Source organism: Salmo trutta, chromosome 15 (genome assembly GCF_901001165.1).
Source record: "Salmo trutta chromosome 15, fSalTru1.1, whole genome shotgun sequence".
In the NCBI taxonomy this organism is placed as follows: domain Eukaryota; kingdom Metazoa; phylum Chordata; class Actinopteri; order Salmoniformes; family Salmonidae; genus Salmo; species Salmo trutta.
In genome coordinates this window covers 42541196-42556022 of record NC_042971.1, presented here as the reverse complement: position 1 = coordinate 42556022, position 14827 = coordinate 42541196, and the positions used below count along the sequence as shown (strand labels likewise).

The window sequence follows — 14827 nt, the reverse complement described above, 5'->3', positions numbered from 1 at the left end:
CACATAGGCTAAGTGATCATGTTGATGCAAATTTTGAATTTAATTTGTAAGTATGATAGACTATGTCACAAATTCAGTTATCTGGAAATGTATTTTCCACCTGTTAATCCATGTAAATGTGGAAATCATACAAATAAAAAAATGGAATGGCATTTGAATGTTTCAGTGATATACTGTAGATAATGTGAACGTCTCATGGGATTTCTAAATCATTGTAGATACAAAAGTCATACTTATTTTCTATTATGAGTTGGGTTTGATTTTTTGAGGGAAAAATCCTAATTTGCCAATGATCATGTCTGTCACCAGATGGCAATACTGTGTCCTTTATCTGTCCTGTACAGAGACTGTAAAGACCCTGTATGACCCAGTTTAGCCCACCCTTTTAATCAAATTATAGTGGGCTACTTTGAGTTGTAGCATATGCCTATGTAGTTTTGTCCAATATGTGCACTATATGTCAATAGGCCAATGGTAGGCGATTAATTGAATGAGGCAATAAGGTTAGACATAAAAAGCAAATAAGTGTTAAGGTAGTGACACAATATCAGTCCATTCTGCAATTTCAATACTTTACTGCGATGGAAGTTTACAAGTAGCAGAAGCCCTGTACTTGCAAAATAATGGTTGTTGTGTAACTCAGTTGGCTGCCGAGCACGCGTCAATTTATGGTGCTTTCAAGACAACTGGGAACTCAGAAAAATACGAGATCAAATCATGACGTCAGTGATCTTCAAGTCGCAAAGTAGGAGCTCTAAAAAGAGGCCCAAATTCCAGAGTTGGAATTCCGAGTTGGATGACCATTCAAAACGATTTTTCCAATCGGAGTTCCCAATTGTCTTGAACACACTGAAGTTAGAAGTCGGAGATTTTCGAGTTCCCAGTTTCCAGTTGTTTTAATGCGGCATTAGAACTAAGGCTACAGTACTATGATGCATGCATAAATTGGAAAAATAGCAATGTGATAAAAATGGGACGAGGTCGTCCTGAAGCAGCAGATGCCAGATGGCCTCGATCATTACTGCGAACGAATTGGCTTAATAGTGAATGTTGTCCATAATTTTAGGCGATGACGTTGGCGGGCTACGCTTCAATGGCAATGAACTGAGGATATGCGCTCGTGCCGTACGCTCCTCCTCCCTCCCCTACTGTAGCGAATCTGGACACGACGCGCTTGGTTAGGTCACTCCCTGTAGCTCCTTTTAAGGTGCGACGACGGCTGATGATGTAAATTGTGAGGTGTGTGGTTTGGAAAATGAACATCAGCAGAGAAAACACTTCGAAGTATCTCATTGCCTACAGAAACGGTGCCAGTTACATAACATTATTTCATGGTAGGAATAGGAGTCTAAAAGCCCTGTTGTATTTATCGGATGGGATTTTCATATCGGAATCGTCCCCTCGTTGCTGCTTTACATTAAGTAAGTTAATGCATTACTTTTACTCACTTCTAGCAAGTTCAAGCGTAACCTACATTGAGTGGAGTGAGTGACATCTGGCTAAGGTTGATCGAAAGTTGATGTTCCATTGATATGCCGGTGCATGATAGTCTATGGTTTTATAGTCGTGCAGTTGTCGGAAATGGGAACTTCCAGGTGATTTCACGGTTTTCTATTAGATGACCTAATTTGACAGGCTAGACCAAGTTATTTTTATTTGATTTTTTCATCCAGTATTAAGAATAAGGCTGCACGTGTTGGATGTGTTAAATAGCCTGTAGTCTACCTGGAAATACAGTAGGCTATCCATGCGAGCCAGACCAGTCGTGGAATTATAGTTTTGGTCCTATATAAAAGTTACTTCATTCTGAAAGGTTGATCGTGACCACACTGTCAGGAGAGCACTCCTTACAACATCTAATTTATGTAGGTTAATCACTAAAAGAGACATTGTTATGTAACTCATGACTCATGAAGAAGCATGAGCCAGTTGCAGTGACGTCACGCCTCAGATATATTTATTAAAGAAAGGAAACTAAATTTACCCGTGCTGCGCAGTTGTTCTGGGCTTCAGGAGAAAATATTTGCAACGAAAGCTGTTCATCCTTATGAGAAAATGTAGGTCTATGATTGCGTGGTACGATTTATGATGATGATGAATGTATATCAGACTCTCAGAAAGAGTGCTGGCTTAGTTCAGATAATGGATATTATTCACAAATTCATTCTATGACGGCAAAAAGTTTGTGATTACTTCGACACACACTACAATCATGTGAGACATTATTTTGAAGACATCACATTATTCAAATTTCCATTTGCCTTGATCCTGACGATTTGATGATTTTTGGCTCATAATGATCCTGATAAAGTGTTCAAGGAGCCAGGATTGGTTGCCTATGTTGATGGTTTTACTATTGTTCATCTGGTCTGTGATGAGGCTGGTCCCATGTGGTCAGGTTTTTGGTTGCCACGAGTAGGTGAGGTGAAGTAATGGTGAAGTGAGGTAGCTAAGCTTATTTTACTGAGCCAACCCACTAAGAGTTAGACTTTTAACTGAAGAGATACACAGTCTGCCCTCTACTGGCTGCCATCTCCTTTTCTCTTTCTTTTCCTCACTCATCTGCCCATTTTTATCTATCTCTCCATGTAACTTCCCCTTCCATCGATAGATACTTCTACTATAGAGTACCACAGTATGAGTCATAATACCCATAAAACCTAGCGTCAAACTGAAATGGTTACTATCACTATTTCCACCATTAATTTCTCCCTCAGGGGATTTTTAGAAACACTTAAAATAAGGGCTGTGTTTCGTGTAGGCTTACCCTGGCGTGATGTTTTGATAACCGTGTAAAACTCTCTAGGATAAGGTGACTTTTATCAATATATTCACCTGTATTTACCCCCCCCCAAAAAATTTGTAAATGAAACGCTAATTAGCTACTAATGTGGCTATCATAAAAAACGACAAATGCCATGATGATCTGGACGAGACTGCCAAATAGAGGCAAAGGTAAGAATCTCTGAATGAACTATCTAATGTTAGCTAAATGTGGTAATGAATAAATTGGCCAAATGTATTTAAATGGATAATTCTGTGAAATGTCTTGTACAAGTTTTAAATTGACACAGTACCTGTTAGAAAAGGTGTCAGCTAGAGATGACGTGCAGGAGCTTGCAGAGAATTGTAGTTTTGCATGATGTCTACTTTGATTCTAATTAGCATTTTCAAATATGAGAGTAAATCGAGCCGAATTTCCAATACCAGTCAAAAGTTTGGACACACCTACTCATTCAAGGGTTTTTCTTTATTTTCTACTTTGTAAAATAATTAGTGAAGACATCAAAACTATGAAATAACACATATGGAATCATGTAGTAACCAAAGAAGTGTTAAACAAATCAAAATATATTTTACAGTTGAAGTTGGAAGTTTACATAGACCTTAACCAAATAGATTTAAACTCAGTTTTTCACAATTCCTGACATTTAATCATAGTACAAATTTCCTGTCTTAGGTCAGTTAGGATCCACACTTTATTTTAACCTCCCTGGGCAAGGTGGGATGCTTGCGTCCCACCTAGTCAACAGCCAGTGGAATCATGTGGCGCGATACAAATACCTCATAAATGCTATAACTTCAATTTCTCAAACATATGACTATTTTACACCATTTTAAAGACAAGACTCTCGTTAATCTAACCACATTGCCCGATTTTAAAAAGGCTTTACAGCGAAAGCAAAACATTAGATTATGTCAGGAGAGTACCCTGCCAAAAATAATCACACAGCCATTTTCAAAGCAAGCATATATGTCACAAAAACCAAAACCACAGCTAAATGCAGCACTAACCTTTGATGATCTTCATCAGATGACACTCCTAGGACATTATGTTATACAATACATGCATGTTTTGTTCAATCAAGTTCATATTTATATCAAAAACCAGCTTTTTACATTAGCATGTAATGTTCAGAACTAGCATACCCACCGCAAACTTCCGGTGAATTTACTAAATTACTCACGATTAACGTTCACAAAATACATTACAATTATTTTAAGAATTATAGATACAGAACTCCTTTATGCAATCGCGGTGTCAGATTTTAAAATAGCTTTTTGGCGAAAGCACATTTTGCAATATTCTGAGTAGATAGCCCGGCCATCACGGCTAGCTAATTTGACACCCACCAAGTTTGGCCCTCACCAAACTCAGATTTACTATAAGAAAAATTGGATTACCTTTGCTGTTCTTCATCAGAATGCACTCCCAGGACTTCTACTTCAACAACAAATGTTGTTTTGGTTCCAAATAATCCATAGTTATATTGAAATAGCTCCGTTTTGTTTGTGCGTTCAGGTCAGTATCCAAAGGGTGACGCGCGAGCGCTTTCGTGACAAAAAAATTACAAATATTCCATTACCGTACTTCGAAGCATGTCAAATGCTGTTTAAAATCAATTTTTATGCGATTTTTCTCGTAAAATAGCGATAATATTCCAACCGGGCGACGTTGTATTCATTCAAAGAGAGAAAGAAAAACATGTAGAATTCACATGAACGTGCATCTCCAGTGTCATTGTTCCCTGCTTGACCACTCACAAAAACTCCTGCTGTTTTTCGCCCAGAGACTGCAGAGACGTCATTCCACTTTCTGGCGCCTTCTGAGAGCCAATGGAAGCCTTAGAAACTGTCACGTTACAGCAGAGATGCTGTATTTTTGATAGAGATGCCACAGAAGGAGAACAAATTGTCAGGCAGGGCACTTCCTGTATGGAATCTTCTCAGGTTTTGGCCTGCCATATGAGTTCTGTTATACTCACAGACACCATTCAAACAGTTTTAGAAACTTTTGAGTGTTTTCTATCCAAATCTACTAATTATATGCATATTCTCGTTTCTGGGCAAGAGTAGTAACCAGATTAAATCAGGGACATTTTTTATCCGAACGTGCAAATACTGCCCCCTAGCCCCAACAGGTTTTAAGAATGTGAAATGTCAGAATAATAGTAGAGCGAATGATTTATTTTAGCTTTTATTTCTTTCATCACATTCCCAGTGGGTCAGAAGTTTACATACACTCAATAATTATTTAGTAGCATTGCCTTTAAATTGTTTAACTTGTGTGAAACGTTTTGGGTAGCCTTCCACAAGCATCCCACAATAAGTTGGGTGAATTTTGGCCTATTCCTCCTGACAGAGCTGGTGTAACTGAGTCAGGTTTGTAGGCCTCCTTGCTCGCACACACTTTTTCAGTTCTGCCCACAAATTTTTGATAGGATTGAGGCCAGGTCTTTGAGATGGCCACTCCAATACCTTGACTTTGTTGTCCTGAAGCCATTTTGCCACAACTTTGGAAGTATGCTTGGGGTCATTGTCCATTTGGAAGACCCATTTGCGACCAAGCTTTAACTTTCTGACTGATGTCTTGAGATGTTGCTTCAATATATCCACATAATTTTACTTCCTTATGATGCTATCTATTTTGTGAAATGCACCAGTCCCTCCTGCAGCAAAGCACCCCCACAACATGATGTTGCCACCCCCGTCCTTCACGGTTGGGATGGTGTTCTTCGGGTTGCAAGCCTCCCCCTTTTTCCTCCAAACATAATGATGGTTATTATGGCCAAACAGTTCTATTTTTGTTTCATCAGATCAGAGGACGTTTCTCCAAAAAGTACGATCTTTGTCCCCATGTGCAGTTGCAAACCGTAGTCTGGCTTTTTTTTGTGGCGGTTTTGGAGCAGTGGCTTCTTCCTTGCTGAGCGGCCTTTCAGGTTATGTCGATATAGGACTCGTTTTACTGTGGATATAGATATTTCTGTACCTGTTTCCTCCAGCATCTTCACAAGGTCCTTTGCTATTGTTCTGGGATTGATTTGCACTTTTCTCACCAAAGTACGTTCATCTCTAGGAGACAGAACTCATCTCCTTCCATGCTGGTTAACTTTGCCTTGAATTCGAAATAAATCACTGACAGTGTCACCAGCAAAGCACCCCCACACCATCACACCACCTCCTCCATGCTTCACAGTGGAAACCACACATGCAGAGATTATCCGTTCACCTATTCTGTGTCTCGCAAAGACACGGCGGTTGGAAACAAAAATTGCATATTTGGACTCATCAGACCAAAGGACAGATTTCCACCGGCTTAATGTCCATTTCTCATGTTTCTTGGCCCATGCAAGTCTCTTTTTCTTATTGGTGTCCTTTAGTAGTGGTTTCTTTGCAGCAATTCGACCATGAAGGCCTGATTCACGCAGTCTCCTCTGAACAGTTGATGTTGAGATGAGTCTGTTACTTGAACTCTGTGAAACATTTATTTGGGCTGCAATTTCTGTGGCTGGTAAATCTAATGAACTTATCCTCTGCATCAGAGGTAACTCTGGGTCGTCCCCTCCTGTGGCGGTCCTAATGAGAGCCAGTTTCATTTATAGCACTCAATGGTTTTTGCGACTGCACTTGAAGAAACTTTCAAAGTTCTTGAAATGTTCCAGATTGACTGACCTTCATGTCTTAAGGTAATGATGGATTGTCATTTCTCTTCGCTTATTTGAGTTGTTTTTGCCATAATATGGTATTTTACCAAATAGGGCTCTATTCTGTATACCACCCCTACCTTGTCACAACACAACTGATTGGCTCAAAAGCATTAAGAAGGATAGAAATTCCACAAATTAACTTTTAACAAGGCACACCTGTTAATTGAAATGCATTTCAGGTGACTACCTCATGAAGCTGGTTGAGAGAATGCCAAGAGTGTGCAAAGCTGTCATCAAGGCAAAGGGTGGCTACTTTTAAAAATCTCAAATATAAAATATATTTTGATTTGTTTAACACTTTTTTGGTTACTACATGTTTTCATATGTGTTATTTCATCGTTTTGATGTCTTCACTATTATTCTACAATGTAGAAAATAGTATATATTAAGAATAACCCTTGAATGAGTAGGTGTGACCAAACTTTTGACTGGTACTGCATTGATAAAAGTCACCTTGTCCAAGAGAGATTTACATGGTTATCAAAACATCACGGCAGGGTAAGCCTACACAAAACACAGCCCTTATTTTAAATGTTTCTAAAATACCCTATGGGGAAAATGAATGGTGGAAAAACAATTGGAACCATTTCCCTGTTTTACAGCTAGGTTATATGAGTATTATGACACCTCCACTGTGGGGCTCTATAAGGTCTTCCTAGCAAAGCTGTGTCATGGCAGTATAGAGGGTCAGTTCAAGCCTTGGCTATTTTATATATTTATTTAACTAGGCAAGTCAGATAAGAACAAATTCTTATTTTCAATGACAGCCTAGGAACAGTGGGTTAACTGCCTTGTTCAGGGGCAGAATGACAGATTTTTACCTTGTCAGCTTGGGGATTTGATCTTCCAACCTTTCAGTTACTAGTCCAACACTCTAACCACTAGGCTACCTGCCGCCCTATAAAGGTTGAAAATATACAACATGCTTTTTATGAGCTTTTAGAACAAATGCAGTGAGCTCTGTTAAAGAGGTGATGCCATAACCTTTACTTTCACAGAGCTCCTTGACAAGTTTTATTTTTAATCGAAGGGTGTACAGAGAGGAAATGGGGGTCTCTGCCCCCTCCTTATGCTGTAGAGGGTTTTCACTTCTCTCTGCCTGAAAATATGCTGTGTGAACGTTAGGTAACTCATGACATGCAGCCTCTGCTGTTACGGAGCCTGCTGGAGGGAAAGTAGGTTACTGGGCCATGTCCTGCAAGCTTAAACTGAACAGCTAGTTGGAATATTGCTGGAGATGCTAAGTGTGACTAGCCATGCACAAATGGAGCAGGTCCATGCAAAAGCAAAGTCATTTTTTTCCCTGTGCTCTGTCCCTTTAAAAAAGATTCTCTTCAAGGCTTTGATGAATGTTCAACTCATTATGGTTCATTTCAACCACACAATAAATTAGTGAAACATGACTACAGGTTTACTTCATAGAGGTCTCGAGATGAGCAGTGAATTCACTTTATTCTTAGGTTTAGCTGTGAGCAGTGAGGATCGATCGCACCGCACCATTTCCTGTTTCTATAATGTACCTGAGAATGTTTCATTATGTACTCTTTCAATGGAACGTACCTACTGGTCGTTTTTCATTGCATAAAGGCTAACCTGAGAAGAATGTCTGTATTGCTGAAGTGTTTTTATTATTTTGTTATTAGGTGTAGTTGTTAAAGTGAAGCATCAAGCTCAACTCAAGTGTGCAGGCTGGAGTTTTTCTTTTTAAAGGGCAGTTTTATATCACCAAAAACTTCCCTTTTGTGAAGCGACATTTTAGCATTGTGACACCCAGGTGAACTCTATTTTGGGACATCAGTGAGGATTTAGCCTACTGCATCGGTTCCCAACCTTTTCCGTTCTGAGGACCACCAAATCATCGTCAGTGGCTCTGATTGGACAGTGCATTCTGCTCAGCAGCAATTCAGGACACAATCCAATCATACCTGCACTTCAGAAAAGTGGCTCTGCAGAGAAATAGCAATGCTCCTAATCCAGTGTAAATGCAAGTGTTAGGTAAAAAAACACATTCAGAGAATGATTCGGAATGGATTCACTTGATTAAATCAGACAGACTGTGGTCAGACAGAGACTGTCCAATGACCCTTTATGTCATGGACAGGTCAGGGCCAAGCCAAGAAAAGGGTTTAACTCCAAAACTATGATGGTTTGATTTTGGGGGGCTAAATACCCGGTAGCGTTAGTCCTCAATTGTCTAGTGTGTTTGTACGGAACAGGAGGTTTGGAAGATAGCAGATGTCAGTGGTTATCATAGCTTCACAGGCCAGTAGAAGTCAATAGTTAGTGATTTTGAGTACATTTTTAACCTCCTTATACCTCTAGAATTTCAAGTAAAAATAAAGGCAGTCACATTGGCAGTGAACAGCTGTTGCACAGCAAGCATCTATTTATGGGCCCCTCTTCACTTGTTTAATCACCTAGTGGTTGTAGTATGTTTCTTTGGGACACTGACAAAGGAATGTCACATGGGTGTCAGCTGCGCTGTTCCACATTAGATATCAACATAAACATGCCTCCCATCACCAACGTCATGCATTTGATGGTTGGTTTCCTGCAGCTTATGTCCTCAGGCAGTGACTGACATTAATTGACCTGGACACCGGGTGCTTGTTTCCTGGAAATTCATTGAATAGTCAAATATTTGTTCCATACATTTTTGAAGGGGATTGCTAAGCCCTACTTTCGGCACCTAATTGGAATGGATGTAAGAGCAGTAATTAACATGTAACTTCTGTACAGAAGTGACAGTCAAGTGTGATGCATCTATCAACAGGATAAGAATATGACGTACTTATAATCACCTCATGAGCAATTCCATGGTAACGGATTTACGGTTTGACTCAGTGTTTTCCCTTTAAATTGTATGTCAAATAAAAACCATTGATTTCAAAGTTTAACAAAGCATACAAATCTATGCACATAGACTACTTTTAACAATTTCCACTGAAACATTTACAAAAACGTATTTAGTGGAAGAACTGTGCAGAGGCAAATGTTGGTAACGGAATCGTGGTAAAATCTCCCTCCGGTTATTATGCGACCATGTTTTCAAAAAATTCTCAAACATCTGCTCCATATTAAGATTCAAAGATGTCTGCAGAAAGAATGGGGTGTCAGCTATGACATGACACCTTGAGTTATTGAACAACAATAAGAAGTGGATTTACAGTCGGTAATGGAATTACATCATGGGTCCGTGATCTCTAATACACAGAAATGCATAATTATGGATATGAATGTCATTCTCCTCATGTTTCACAAGTGTGGATATCACAGCGTAGCAGAGCTGTACTCCATTGTATTGTACTACTGTATTGTACTGTACTCCAATGTGCTGTACTCACTGTACTGTGCTGTACTGTACTGTGCTAACCAAACTTGTTCAGTCCGTCTGTGGACGTAAACATCAAGGCCAGGTTGGGCTCATCAAATGTAAACTACTTTTCAACGTCAATGGATGTCCGGTGTCGGTCGGTGCTCAGTGGGCGAGGATGCTGGTTAACGTAAATGGAAAGAGAGAGGGCTCATGGGTAGGTGTCAGTAAGAGCTAGGACCGGTGACATTAACTGGAGAGTGAGAGTGAAAAGGCAGAGAGAGAGAGAGAAAGCAGGAGAGAGAGAGAGAGAGAGGGAGACTTAGACTGTTTTAACACTCTTGGTTTGAGCACTAGATGACAGAAAGACAAAGAAAACAGTTATGAGCTCAACATAACAGTATGGCAGTGGAAGGGAGGACAGTAGCAGGGGACACTATGAACTGAACATAACAGTATGGCAGTGGAAGGGAGGACAGTAGCAGGGGACACTATGAACTGAACATAACAGTATGGCAGTGGAAGGGAGGACAGTAGCAGGTGACCCAACTGTGGTTTGTGACTATTGTGATTTCCCGTTGTAGCCAATTCAGTTGCAGTAATTCGGTTACTTATTTTTTTCACTTAATTCAAAAAAGTTGATATCAGTAAATGTTACGCTCGTCTGAAGAAGGAGACAGCGTGCAGCGTGGTAAGCGTACATCTTACTTTTAATAGATGAACACCGAACAAAACAAAGAAAAAATCAAAACGAACATAAAGTTCTGCAGGCTTCACAGTAGCTATACAAAAACAAGATCCCACAAAATATGATCCCCAATCAGAGACAACGAAAGACAGCTGCCTCTGATATTGGAACCATATCAGGCCAACATAGAAATACAAAACATAGATATACATAATCTAGAATGCCCACCCAAATCACACCCTGACCTACCCAAATAGAGAAATAAAAAGGCTCTCTACAGTAAGGGCGTGACAGTACCCCCCCCCCCAAAGGTGCGGACTCCGGCCACAAAACCTGACTCAATAAGGGAGGGTCCGGATGGGCATCTAGCCTCGGTGGCGGCTCCGGTGCGGGACGTAGACCCCGCTCTGCTCGCAGATCCGCCATCCTCAGTGGCGACTCTATTTTGGGGTTCGTCGCTGAAAGCTCCGGACCGTGGATCGTCGTCGGAGCCTCTGAACTGGGAAGCCCTGCTGGTGGCTCTGAACTGGGAACCCCCGCTGGAGGCTCCGAACTGCCAACCGTCACTGGAGGCTACGGACTGCGGACCACCGCTGGAGGCTCCGGACTGTGGACCGCCGCTGGAGGCTCCGGACTGCAGACCGTCGCTGGATGCTCCGGACTGCGGACTGTCGCTGGACGCTCCGGACTGCGGACTGTCGCTGGACGCTCCGGACTGCGGACCGTCGCTGGAGGCTCCGGACCGGGGACCGTCGCTGGAGGCTCCGTGCCATGGATCATAACTGGAGGCTTCGTGCCATGGATTATCACTGGAGGCTTCGTGCCATGGATCATCACTACAGGCTCCGGGCCATGGATCATCACTGGAGGCGTCAGACCATGGATCATCACTAGAGGCTTCGTACGAGGAGTCGGAACATGTCTCACCAGACTGAGGAGACGTACTGGCAGCCTGGTGCGTGGAGCTGCCACAGGGCTTACCAGGCTGGGGAGACACACTGGAGGCCGGGTGCGTGGAGCAGGCACAGGATATACTGGGCCGTGGAGGCGCACTGGAGGTCTGGAGCGTAGGGCTGGCGCAACCCGTCCTGGCTGGATGCTCACTTTAGCCCGGCAAGTGCGGGGCGCTGGCACAGGACGCATTGGGCTGTGAAGGCGCACTGGCGACACAGTGCGTAGAGCCGGCGCAGGATATCCTGGACCGAGGAGGCGTACTGGAGACAAGAAGCGCAGAGCCGGTACAACCCATTCTGGCTGAAAGCCCACTCTAGCACGGCTAATGCGGGGCGCCGGCACAGAGCGCACCGGGCTATGAATGCGCACTGTAGATACAGTGCGCATCACCGCATAACACGGTGCCTGACTGGTCACACGCTCCCCCCGGTAAGCACGGGGAGTTGGCTCAGGTCTAAACCCTGACTCCGCCAATCTCCCCGTGAGCCCCCCCCCCCCAACATTTTTTTTGGAGCTGCCTCTCGGGCTTCCGTTGTTGTGCTAAATCCTCATTTCGTCGCCGTTCCTCTCTTGCTGCCTCCATTTGCTCCCTTGAACGGCGATACTCCCCAATTCGCGTCCAGGGCCCTGCTCCACTCATGATCTCCTCCCATGTCCACTCATCCTGGCCATGCTGCTTGGTCCGTTTTTGGTGGGATCTTCTGTTACGCTTGTCTGAAGAAGGAGACCAAGGTGCAGCGTGGTAAGCGTACATCTTACTTTTAATTGATGAACACCGAACAAAACAAAGAAAAAATACAAAACGAACGTAAAGTTCTGCAGGCTTCACAGTAGCTATACAAAAACAACATCCCACAAAAACCCAGTGGGAAAAGGCAGCCTAAATATGATCCCGGAAACTATCATTTTTAAAACAAAACATTTATTCTTTCAGTGAAATACGGAACCGTTCCGTATTTTATCGAACGGGTGGCAACCCTAAGTCTAAATATTGCTGTTACATTGTACAACCTTCAATGTTATGTCAAAATTATGTAAAATTCTGGCAAATTAATTACGGTCTTTGTTAGGAAGAAATGTCTTCACAAAGTTCGCAACGAGACAGGCGGCCCAAACTGCTGCATATACCCTGACTCTGCTTGCACAGAACGCAAGAGATGTGACACAATTTCCCTAGTTAATATTGCCTGCTAACATGAATTTATTTTAACTAAATATGCAGGTTTAAAAAAATATACTTGTATATTGAATGCGCTTTTGTTAAATCATCACCCGTTTGGCGACGTAGGCTGTGATTCGATGATAAATTAACAGGCACCGCATTGATTATATTCAACGCAGGACAAGCTAGTTAAACTCGTAATATCATCTACCATGTGTAGTTAACAGGTGATTATGTTAAGATTTATTGTTTTTTATAAGATAAGTTTAATGCTAGCTAGCAACTAACCTTGGCTCCTTGCTGCACTCACGTAACAGGTTGTCAGCCTGCCACGCAGTCTCCTCGTGGATTGCAATGTAATCGGCCATAATCGGCGTCCAAAAATGCAGATTATTGATTGTTATGAAATGCTTCTATGAACTTCACAGGTTGGGGCTCATGTGTCCGTTTCGATGGAAATGCCATCATGTAAATTATATTCTTGTGATTTTGGTGTCCCCTGCTGGGATAGGTTGAGGAGACAACTACAAATGTAGGATCTTAATTTGATCACCCAGTTGCAGGATATTTTTTTATCTTGTGTATTTGAGGTTTAAAAAGGCTTCTCAAGTTTGTAATTTCCACTGAAATTTCAGACTTGATTTTCAGTTAAAAAAATGTATCAACCCACACAAAAATGTCCATTAATTATAATCCACATAATAATTCACATATCTTGTTGCTTATTATTTTCCTGCTGGAGCAAACTTGCTCAAATTAAGATCCTACATCTGTATTGATCATTTATAATTAGGTCACATCTGGAATACCTGATTCATTAATCATTCCCACGCCTCCTTTTTGAGGTAGTGGGCCCAGGCTGCATCTGTCACCAGTGTGATGAGTGATTAAAATAACAGCTAGCATGAACTGGAGATTATCTATGAAAGCTGCCTCTACTGGCAATTACTTGTAACTGGACTATGACAACCTCAGTTCATACTTTGTAGATTCCTTGAGTTGAATTTAGGTGAATTGATAGCTTGTATAAACATCTTGAACAGTGATATATTATAGAGAGTAAAGTACCGTAGATGTACATCTTTCACCTACTCTTTTATGTCCCAATGCATAGTGATAACATTTTGGTAAAAAATAAATCATAACCAACCAAGCTATTTTGGAAAGTCAGTCATGGCACCTCCACTTCTTTCAGCAGTGGGGAATATTCTTTGCGTTTCATGTTTTGAAAAGGAAGTGTAACAAAGATGAGATCAAGGTTCACATGCTGATAATTACCCCAGTTGATAAGACATGACAGACTAAACTACAAGCATGACACAACACAATCCTATCAAGTTTTGGATTATATGAGATGTACTACTTAGTGCTTGTCATATAAGCAACAAATAGGCATTCCTGCTACTGTCAGACAACTCATATTCATCTAACAGATTAAACATATGGTGAAAATATAGCCATGCAAATCTAGAGGTAGAAAAGCTTGACATGATAACCTAAATTCAGTGCATGTCACGACTTCTGCCGAAGTCGATGCCCCTCCTTGTTCGGGCGGTGCTCGGTGATCGACGTCACCGGTCTTCATTGATCCATTTTTCATTTTCCATTGGTTTTGTCTTGTCTTCCTACACAGCTGGTTCCAATCCCATTCATTACATGTTGTGTATTTAACCCTTTGTTTCCCCTCATGTCTTTGTCAGAGATTGTTTGTTGTTTTGCGCGTGTTGTCATTTTTGGTGTGCAACAGGTTTGTTTTTTTACCCATGTTTCCTTTTTATTGTACATTGGTTTTGGAGTTTGTTTTTACTTTATTAAACTACTCCAGTTCAACCAAGCTTGTTTCTCCTGCGCTTGACTTCTCTGCCACCTACACCCACGCCTTGACAGTGCATTTGGAAAGTATTCAGACCCCTTGATTTTTTCCCCACAATTTGTTACGTTACAGGGTTATTCTAAACTGGATTGAAACATTTTTTCCCCCCTCATCAATCTACATACAATACCCCATAATAACAAAGCAAAAACAGGTTTTTAGACATTTGTGCAATGGAAATATCACATTTACGTAACTATTCAGACCCTTTACTCAGTACTTTGTTGAAGCACCTTTAGCAGCGATTACAGCCTCAAGTGTTCTTGGGTATGATGCTACGAGCTTGGAACACCTGTATTTGGGGAGTTTCTCCCATTTTTCTCTGCAAATCCTCTCAAGCTCTGCCAGG

General features: G+C 41.5%; 1 protein-coding gene across 2 annotated transcripts in view; it reads left to right on the top strand.

The window, feature by feature from the left end:
- The first annotated feature begins 1166 nt into the window (after window positions 1–1166).
- Window positions 1167–14827, top strand: part of LOC115149097 (neuronal PAS domain-containing protein 2) — a 71036-nt gene continuing 57375 nt past the window's right edge. Inside the window, exon 1 of one of the 2 annotated variants that reach the window (XM_029691618.1) lies at window positions 1167–1421. The gene's annotated coding sequence lies outside the window, so the exon portion shown is untranslated. The remainder of the gene's footprint in view (window positions 1422–14827) is intronic. The other variant, XM_029691616.1, reaches the window with a different exon arrangement.